Source organism: Pezoporus occidentalis, unplaced genomic scaffold (assembly GCF_034315485.1).
Source record: "Pezoporus occidentalis ecotype Australia unplaced genomic scaffold, CSIRO_AGI_Poc_V1 ctg172, whole genome shotgun sequence".
Classification (NCBI taxonomy): Eukaryota; Metazoa; Chordata; class Aves; order Psittaciformes; family Psittacidae; genus Pezoporus; species Pezoporus occidentalis.
This window is the reverse complement of record NW_026913554.1, coordinates 1017442-1028298: the sequence shown is the minus strand read 5'-3', so window position 1 is coordinate 1028298 and position 10857 is coordinate 1017442. Positions and strand designations below refer to the sequence as shown.

General features: G+C 43.3%; 1 long non-coding RNA gene across 2 annotated transcripts; it reads left to right on the top strand.

Moving 5' to 3' along the window:
* Window positions 1-566: 566 nt before the first annotated feature.
* Window positions 567-6226, top strand: LOC134161353 (uncharacterized). 2 transcript variants are annotated; one of them, XR_009963947.1, is made up of 3 exons: window positions 580-1137; window positions 1719-5071; window positions 5817-6226. It is a non-coding gene; the product is annotated as an uncharacterized LOC134161353 (long non-coding RNA). The 2 variants fall into 2 exon arrangements; XR_009963946.1 differs by having other exon boundaries at window positions 567-1137; window positions 1719-6226.
* The last annotated feature ends 4631 nt before the right edge of the window (window positions 6227-10857 follow it).

Genomic DNA, 10857 nt, shown 5'->3' with positions numbered 1-10857 from the left:
TCTCCTCTCATTTCTTCCACCCTCCCCCTTTTTTACTGTACTGGAGAACTACTGAAAACAAAGTTGTAATGAGTGATTCCTCAAAACTTCTCTTCTCTTTCAGCATGTATATATCTAAGGGAGTATTAAAACATCATTTTGACCCTCGTAAAGCTCCACGGGATGCATACCTACTATGCATACTGAAGTGGGGTGAGACTGGCAGACCTTGGAAACACTGGGTCAAAAATTATCATTACCACGCTGAAGTCTACTTCCTGGAGAAGATCTTTCAGACAAGAAAATACAATAATGTCAACTGTTCCATCACCTGGTACTTGTCCTGGAGCCCCTGTGAGGACTGCTGCCATAAAATACTGAATTTCTTACAGAAGCACTCGTATGTGAGCATACGCATATATGTAGCACGGCTTTTTTACATAGATAAGAGAGAAATCTGCCAAAATCTGAAGAATCTTGTGAGCTCAGTGGATGTAACCATTTCTGTCATGGAAATTAAAGGCAAGGTTTCCCATGCTTTGTGGGACTGGGAAGGGGTGAACTGGTGAACTTTGTGCATGGGTGAATCTGACATGGACTTACTTCTGTATCTAGTGTCCAGCTTCTTTGGGGGCACATCCATCACCATTTAGTGACTGTTGCATCCCAAAAAAAAAGATGTTAAAATACTGTAGAAGGGGGGCAGGACTCTTAGCCACTAGACCTGTATGAGAATTCTCTCTTGTTTAGAGATACCATCTTTCTGTCACTCCTGAAGAGATGGGAGATAGCGCTTTTCCTTCGTCCTAAGGGACTGGATGCAGCTGCTGGGATAAGTCTGGTTGAAGATAAGAGAGGAAAAAAAAAGGTGCCCAGAGAGAATGGCATTAGCTCCAAATACGGAGTGGAGAGTATCCATCCTGTCCATGGCCAAGCTGTCACTGTGTCATGGGCACAAGGAAGAGGTTAAAAAGTCTTGTTCCCTGAGCTTGTTTGAGATCTGAATAAACTTGGATTAGTCATCTTACTTTCATTTCTCCAGACTATATTGCCTGCTGGGAAAACTTCATCCGAGGAAATGCTGCTGATGATTCCTGGACTGTGGGCTTTCAATCAGCGATAACTAAGAATCGTTTGAAGCTCCAGGGCGTCTTTGAGGTTAGTAGAGTCTGAGGGACAGGGGGAGCCTTGTGAAATAGCATGCAGTCTGGGGTCACTGAGCTGTAAAGAGCAGGAAAGAAGCAGTTCATATCTAGACAGAGTTTAAAGAGTGCTGCAGCATACTTTTGGAAAAATAATATAGTAAAATCATAGGAACTGTCCTGTCCCACTGGGAGAGAAGCATTGTGGATTTTCTTCAGTTGTGTTATGCAGCAAAGGCTAAGAGTGCATCTTTTCTCCTTCAGGCTCCAGGGTGGGAAATCCCTTGATTATCAGCTGAAACTCAGTTCTCAACCCAGAAACTCTCCACCAGATTTCTTTTTAATCTGGATCTGAGCATGGGTTTCTGCTCACCAAGTGATGCTGCTCAGCCACTTTCTGTTAGCATCAGTGCTGGTCTGATACCTCTTCCCAGTCACTTGGGCCCCTATGTACTTCATTAAGGTCCCTTACAGATTTGTTTCAGCAACTTCCTTGACTAGTCTGAAGGATACAGGTCCTGCAAAATGGGAAAAGCTGTTCAAAAGAGAACGTCTGTGCCCTGGGAAAATCCAGCCTTTGTTTTTTATTTGTTTCAGACCTCCTGAAAGGCAGGATAGAGAAGAGAGTGTTCACCAATAATGCTGAAAGTTTGTAACCCTGGAGACAAGAGACCCTGCTTGAATGAATCCAACACATCCTTGGCCTGGCAGGACTGTGTACCAAAAGATAGCAAAACTAATATAAGATCTGCAGCATTTTGATTTCAATGTATTAGAAATGCTTTCTAACAAATGACATATTTAGTGAAACAGAGTGAGAGAAATCTATGGCTAAGCAGATCACTGAACATCTAGGAAATCCATTTCATATGGCATCTGTGGGAAAGAAATATTCTGGGCTATCACAATATAGACTTCCGCTGTATCCATTTCAAATCACAGCAAGTCCAAAGTGCAATTGTTAAAGGATCTTAATTACATATTTTTATTTTAATTTCAGGATCTTCCATTTATAGAATCATAGAATTACAGAATATCTCAAGGATATATGGAAGGAACCCATAAGGATCATCATGTCCAACTCCCTGCTCCTTGCAGGACTACCTGAAACTAAACCATATGGTTAAAAGTGTCATCCAGATGCTCCTTGAAATCTTTAACAGGCTTGCTTCCATGACCACTTCCCTGGGGATACAGTGACCAACCTCTCTCACAGTGAAGAACCTTCTCCTAATATCCAAGCTGAACTGCCCCTGATGCAGCTTCATTCCATTTCCTCATGTCTTCTTGATGGACACCAGAGAGAGGAGATCAGCACCAGGATTACCCTGTCCCAGGTGGAGGATCTGGTAGTTGCCCTTGTTACATTTCATGTATTTGCCCAGCTCTCTAGTCCATCCAGATCTTTCTTTAAGGCCTTTCCGTCCTCGAGGGTGCCCACAGCTCCTCCTAGCTTAGTATCGTTGGCAAACTTACTTAATGTAGATAATTAATCCAGATAATTTATAAAACCATTAAAGTGCAGTGGACTTAAAATTGAGCCCTTGAGAACCGCACTTGTTTTCTCAAGGAGCCTGACTCCAGAAACAGTTACAGCCCATTTACTATAACCCTTTGAGCCTGACTCATCAGCCAATTGCTCACCTAGTGTATGTTTAACTGTGTGCTGGATGGTTTATCCAGAAGGATACTGTGAGAGACAATATAAAAAAGGTTTGCTAAAATCCAAACTCACCACATCTACTGGCCTCCCTTGGTCAACTAGATGCGTGACCTTGTCATAAAAGGAAATCAAGTTGGATAAGCAGGATGTTTTGCTCATGAACCCACGCTGGCTATGACCAGTGGCTGCACTGTCTCTCAAGTGTTTTTCAGTAACTCCCATAATAACCCTATCCATAATTTTACCAGGCACTGAAGTGAGACAGACAGTACTATAATTACCGGGGTCTTCCTTCTCACCATTCTTGAAAACTGGGACAACATTTGGAGCTTTCAGATGACTGGGACCTCTCCAGACTTCCAAAACCATTGAAAAGTAGTGGAGCCAACCACCCCTCTCAGTCCCCTGGGTTAAATCCCATTGGGCCCCGTAGGTTTCTGCACACCCAGTTAGATGAGCAGCAAGTCTCAAACAAGTTGAGGGCTGTCTGGCAGTTTATCATCCTGCAGTCATGGCCTTCCAACACTGGGTTCCAGGGGACCCAGGGCCCACCACTGGTGTTAACAACAGAGGCAAAGAAGGCATTAAACACCTCTGCTTTGTCTATGTCCCTATTTGTGAGGTGACTGACCCTTCAAGCAATGGACAAATGTTATTTCTGGTCTTCTACTGAGAGATTTCACCCACAGAATATGGCCAGCTGCCTTACTGCTTGTATGTAGAAGATAATCATAAAATGTTGCTAACATTCTCCAGTTTCCAAAAGCTACCAATATCTTGGATAGACAGCTTTCAACTCAGAGTCTTGATGACAGTGCTAAAGATCCCTGATAAAAAACTTCTGGATGTGGAAATGGAGGCAGGTAACAGTCAGAATTAGGAACAGTGTCCCAGGTCCAATATTCTGCTAACCTTGTTCTTCCTCTGATATGGCCCAGTGGTGCATACACTGATTGGAAAAGGACTGCTAAATTAGCACCCAAATGATTGGTTAATTCAGTGTAACTTCAGCTAAGGCATTTTCACAAAAACAGGCTGTTTTCTTGACTCTTGAAAAATGAATCTTTCTTTGGCAAAGGATACCAAAAGGAACATCTCTTAAGATTTGCTATCCTCCTAGCTAACCTTGTCTCCTACCTCATGCTGCAAGAAGAACAACAAAGAACTTAAACTCACATAAAATGTCCCATTGGGATAGAGAGTATACTCCAGACTACTTAGTATCTAGTAGGAAGAAATGTTTTTTAGGGAGAGCAGACAAGCCTAGCCATTATCTGTGGTTCATTATGATCCAGTCACACTACTTTAATAACCACAATGACTGTGGCTGGGAGCCCTGCATCCTTTAATGTCTGTTTATGGACTTGTTACCATGACTTTCGCAGATCTCTTTTGACCCTGTCCTACCATCTGTGTCCACAGTTTACTGGTGGTGCAGCAGATCCAGAAGTTCACAGCTTGCCATGTAAATAAATATTTGTTTCTGTTTTAAACTGAGGAATTAATAACAGTAAGTGCCAGTTCTTGCTATACTAACAGCTCATCATTAATCACTGAAACACTTGTCTGCATTTGAAAGACTGTGCTAACCTAGAGAATTTTCCACTGACTCAGTGGGAGCTATAATGCATAAGTGACAGCAGCGCTTGATCTCAAAAGAGTAACTTAAAAAATCCACAAATGCTCTATTCAACAGAAGCAAACCCTCCATCCACCGGGTGGTGTGACTGTGGAATGATAATTACAGTGTCCATGGTCATTGCATTTCAGCATTTCCACTCAGGTGGCTAAAAGAGGTAAGAAAATATTTTTATCTGCAAGCCCATGCTGGAACTGGACCACTAGATGTATCCACTGGGAGCTCCTCGAAATACAAGGCATGTTGGCTGCACAAAGAAGTGCAGGATGCAGCCTTATCACTTGCAGTAGTCAATTTGGGAGGCCTTGTTTGCTCCTTTGTATTGTGAAGAGGTATGAATCCTGCTGTCAGTACTAAGCACTTGGGAATAGAACCTCTCTCCATCCCCTACTCCCGATACTAACTTATATTTGCAAGACTTGAACAAATATTCATTGACTTACACCCATTATAGTCATCTAACTCTAAAGCTGTGATTGGGCCTGCTTCTTCTCTCATTGGAATTGCTAATCTTTTAACAGTCAATAGAATTACTCAGAGTTTTGGACCAGTGCAGCCTGAAGAGAATTTAGCTTATGGAAACTCAGAGATGTCAACCTGTAACCCACAAAATGGCAGCACTCCTCAACTAAATAATGTCCACTTATAGTAGGTGTGTCCTCTTGTTTAGACATGGGTCTTTACAAGTTCAGGAGCTGATGCTGTCAAGCTGGTCTTAAAGAGGCAGAGAAAATTGACGACCCAAGTTCATGAGCCGAAGAGAAACACAATGTGAAGACCAAAATGTGAAACTACTAAGCTCTATTTCTGAAGTGGACCAAGTATCCCCTCCTCAATCTCTATTGCTGAAGGTCTTTGTAGCTAATTGTTGGCACAGGTTGACAACCAAATGATATCATAGTATACCTGCCTAGCGTCTTTTGGGATGGTTCTGTTGCTTGTTGATCCAACACTCATTATGTTTAGTTCTTGTATACATTGTCCCGTTGGCTTTAGCTTACCACACTCGGCCGCTTTTTGCACTGTAACAAGCTCTTGGACAAAGCAAGGCTGCGACAATCCTATGTCACAAGCAAGCAACAACTCCAATTTTTTTTCACAATAAATACTGAAGGCAATTATTATGGTCTCTATCTCTTAGCATTGAAGAGCAAGAGAGCATTAAAACCCCCTTAGCTCCCACTGTCACTAGGGCCTTCCATTGGCATACTGCCCGTAGATTCCAGGAGTTACATTTAAGCTTACATCTGCTCTATTAATCCCTGCATGAGCTATGGTGTGAGTGTGCCTGTCTTCACTGTCACACCCATGCCTATGTCTACGCCCATGGCCAGCCATGGATTCTGTTGATCTGTTTCCTAACCTGTGAAGTGATTTTCTGTGTTGACCTCAGACCTGTCTCATCTCTGTGGACCAGCCCTGTGATCACTGTGCCTGTATGTGACCTTGGTTGCTATCACAAGACCTGATCCCGACCTGAGGATTGACTTGCCTAGGATCTGCCTCATCAGACTAAAAATGTGGACTTTTGGCTGAACGTGGCTGCTAGCCCTGGGCCGTCCTTGCTCTCCTTTTCTGGCTACACTGGATGGGCCCTGGCTAGCAAGGCTCCTGCCTTACTGTCTCCTTTATCTTGCTTGACTTGACTCCTCATCCCTTAGGGTGTAGCTGGCCCTTGCTGTGCCCTGGTAGTGTCTGGCAAGAGCTGCTGTGACTTGCTCACAGAAAACAGTGGCTCTGGATACTTGGTCAGTTGTCTAGATTCTGCTTATCTATAATGCTATGAAGAAAAGTTTATTTCAAGCAATTGTTTTGGTTTTCTTTAGTCATATTTGCCTAGGAAATCAGTCTGTGGTCAAAGAGTAAGCAAGAAGAGAACTCACATTCAGCTCAGTTCTCCCCTTTGTGTGTGTGTGTGAGAACGAGGAAGTGAAATACAGCCTGCTCTATCTAATGTAATAGTAAAAGTGAACATATCAAATGAGACCAAATAGGTTTCATATCAATGATTCAGCTGAACAATATTTCTCAATAGTAACTTAGAAATCAGAAGCCATGTCTCAAACTAGCAGAGACAAAAACCAAGTCCTGAAGCAGAATACTCTTGTTACTGCCTTAGCTGTCTGGAGAGCTGCCATCTAACCATGTGGCACAAGCAAAATGATCTGCGAGCTGAGGGGTGATGTTCTGTACTTGAATGCCTTGTAGCTCATGTACAGAGAAACAAAGGCTTGAATCCAGTCCCAAGTGTCTTGTCACTGCCAGTCCCTTAGGCACTGTAGCCTTTCTGTTCCCTGTTTGACACGTGTGACGTTTTAGTGTCCTATGGACTGAAATCTGTGCTTAAACTCGGTCATTTAGAGATTATGATCATATGCAGAGTAAGGTCTCATCCAGCACCCTATTATTCCTCCCTGGCCTGTTTACAATTTCTCCATCTTTCTAGCCCAAACCTGTGTCCTGACGCACTGCTTTCCTCCCAGCGCGTTTCCTGACTGGACAAAGGTGCTACTAGCTGCTGTCTCTCTTCCTGTAGCATCCCTGCTGAGGCTCAGATCTGTCAGGCACTGAAGGGGTTGGAGCGCCATCACTGTTTTGGCCTGGACTTCTCCTTCAGCATATCAGAGCTCTTATGCCAGCATTCTCTGTATGTGCCACCCACCTGTGCATCTGCACGGTCACTTTGTGGCATCCGAGAGCTTTGAACACACACAGGGAGCAGGCAGAGCTTTAATGTCCCCAGGGTGGCTTTGGGAGCCTGGCTCAGCTCTCCTTCCTGATCTGCAACCCCAGAGATGTGATACAGAGCCCCAGTGCTTTGCACTGGCATTGCTTTTTTTGTGCTGCATCCACTGCTACCATGGGTCTGGTTAAAGCAAGAGCAGTTTTCCTGCCAAATGAAGTCTTGGTTCATCCTTGAACTTTAGCCATTATGGTAGGAGGCAGGTGTCTCAGTTTAAGTGTCTCTGATGAAGGTAGATCGTGGACTGGGCGGTAGGCTATGGCAAAGGAGGTGCAGATGGATATGTTCCCTACCCTGCAGCCCTGCCTATCTTACAAGACAAGCAGTTACTGTGTTAGCATCCAAATCTGCAATCTGTCTTAACTGTAATAGTAAGGTCTGGCAGGGCTTCCCTGTCAGCATCATTCATGACTTCTCTAAGACAGGAAAATTGTGACAGGGTAGATTGCTGAGATATGATGTCATAATTCCCTCTGCTTACAACAACCATCTTGGTTATTGGTCTAACCCATATAGTGAGGTGTTTCCATAGCAATATCCTGAGCAGTGAGTACCTAATCCATAGCACTAAGGCCAAGACTCTTTAGGTAGCTGAAGATTATTTTCAGTCCAATTCCATAGCTGGATCTGATGAGCATTTGCAGTTGACCTCATTGGGTGTACTCATTTGAGTAAACCATGAGAGCTCAGCTGGATTTTTGGATATAAGGTCTGCCCTTCCACCCTCATAATTCCCTACTATCAATTTCCATCTATTTTTCTGCACTTCTGCCATATGCTGCTGACAAATACTGCTTAGCCCCATATGCATCTTTTAATCCCCTGCCTCTCTTAAGATCTACCCAGATGCAGTGACCACAATCCATAACCATCACTGCAGTAGGTGTGGCTCCTCCTTGTACTGCTAAATGGCCTAAGCAACACAGCTTTAACCTGGGAAAAGGTAGCTGGGACCCACCTCTTGAGGTGCATTCCCTAAATCTCTTCCCTTGCAGGGTTATCTCGCAGCTGTACCAGGTATCCCCTGCACCTGAACCACATCATGACTGTTCAAGTTCAAAGCTATCAAGACTACTGATAGGTGGTTCCCTGGAGATTGTCCTGCTGCTGCTATGAGGAATATCATAAAGCACTTACTGATACTTGAGCATGCAGGTTCCTGTCTCCCAGTCCTGTTCCATGCTGGTGATAGAAGTGTTACTTGAGATGGAGAGACTACATAGTAACACAGGTCTTGAATCGTGAGGATCCTGCCAGAACAAACCCCTATCTCTGGAGTCTTTCAAAGACTTCTTACTTGAAGACTTCTTTATCAGCTTTATCCTACTGTGGACATGAGATGGTGAAGTAGGTTAACCCTGGCAGGCAGCTAAGCACCACATACCTGTTTACTCTCCTCTCTCCCTGCCCAATGGGATGATGGAAAGGGAAGAATCAGGCTGAAGTGAGAAAACTCATGCACCAAGATAAAGACAGTTGAATAAGCCAAGGGGAAAAGAAGACAGGACACTCCAAATCATGCAGAAGCAATCACTCACCATGAGCAGATTGATGACCAGCCAGTCCCCAGGCAAGAGCAACTTCAGCAAAAAATCCCCTCCCCACACATATTATTGTTGATCATACCATTAGGGGATATGAAAGAGCCCTGTGGTCATTTCAGGTCTTCGGGTCAGTTGTACCAGCATTTATTGACCATCCTTGGCCTACTCACTTGATGGCAAAGTCAGAAGCAGAGAAGGCGTTGATGCTGTGCAAGTGCTGTTTAGCAATAAGCTAAAATGTCGATGTATTATTAATACTGTTTTGTTCACCTGGATAAACCACAGCACTAGGTGGGCTGCAATGAAGAAAATTAACTCCACCCTTGAGGGTGCCCAGTGGTTATAATGCCTGGTTCTGGTGGGCTTTTTCTGCATCTGATGGAGGCTTTACTTCCAGCTTATAGATGAATTCTGGGGACAGTTTAACCATATAGTTGCCAATGAGCAATCCCAGAGTGCTTGGAAAAGAAAAGCTCAGCACTGAAAGTCCCTAGAGCTGCTGTGAACACTCTCTCTGGTATGATTGGTAGAAAAACAGCAGGTGAATCATTGCTTTCTTTCAAGTGAACTTCACCTGGTTTTGTTGTCCCTCCTGCTATTTAAAACCCTGACAGTTGTGTGGTAACTGTAGGCCAGACTCAGCTTCTCAAAGTGAATATGGACACTCTGATGTCCACAGGGTTTGGGGTATTTATTGTTCTGCCAAGTGCTTTGACACAGTACATGCATTGAAACAAAGAGATAGAAATGAGGCAAAATCAGAAAGATAAACATAGAGAACTTTTGTGATGCAAAGTAGTGTGAGATGACTGTAAAAGGACTGCTTATAGTAGAAAATCATATTCCAAAATACAGATAATTTTCTGCTTCTGACGGAGGTTTTACGTCCCATGGGAGCTGCTTCACTTGTTCACTTGTAGCTTTTCTTTCTTTCACACTTAACTCCTCATGAAATACATTTGATCCACTTCTCTGATTTCTAGAACCTCACCACTTACTGTGAAAGAATTCCATTACAATGATATTGGCAAGTCTGGCTAAAAAAACCTAATACTGAAGTAAGCCACAGGTTAAGTCTGTCTCGCCAGTTACCTGTTCTCCGCCTTGCCTGGTCCAGGGCTCTGCCTGCATACCCTTGTGGCTGGCTGCCGTTCCATTGTTCAGAGTCACTCAAAACCTCACCCAGTAGCAGCAAGGTGTCAGCAGTTACTTTGACCCCTTATGTTTTGGTTTCCACATATAGAAACTGAACAAGTCTTGGTAAGGTACGACGATGCTGTGTAACCTACAGAGAAAAGGAAAGGAAAGCAAAGGTGATGTGAGACATAAAGATGCCATAGGTCAGTGTGTCTACTGCTGTCATGGGCTACTGAGTTGTAAACCGATATACTGCTAAGGACGTGAATTTGTGTATCTACAAGCTTGGTTTTATATGCATTATTGCATTATTATGCATACATAGATTTGTAAATATCTGTGTGTGTATTCATACATATGTATTCATACACACACAAAGACATGTTTTAGCCCTTTTTTAAATTTGAAGTTCACAGAGTAGATATCAAAAGGCTCTCTGGGATTCTTCTTTCTGTAAAAATACAGATATCTACTGAGAATTCTCCAATAAAAATACAGCTATCAACTAAGACATCTCCATTAAATCCAAACAAAGATGCTTTGGATTTTCCTTTTACTGTCAAATGTGCCAGCAGCAGAACACTTGGACTAACCTCAAATTTGCCATTACAAATTAAGTCCAGGAAGCGGCTTGTAAGTAGAGATTGAGAGCTAAGCCTCTGTGGTATGAGCCCCAAGGTTTTAGTCATATTTAAGTTTTGCCTTCCTCCTTGCTTCCAGACTTCCACTCTGTGATTCTCACCACTTTCCAGTAGATCATTCAGCCAGAGAATAGAAAGCTCAGTACTTGTAAAATCCTCAAAGATCTGCAAATTGGGACCTTGGCTGATTCAAGCCCTTTTTGTCTTCTTTGATATGTGATCTAACTTCTCTCCTTTTCTGATCCTCTTTCACCTCTCTAACCTGCCTGTTTTTCCCAATTTCTTCCATATGTTTCCATTTCTATGACTTCTACCTCACTCCAGATTTGTGTTCTATGCTGAATAAAATCCTTCAGTGTGACGCTGGAG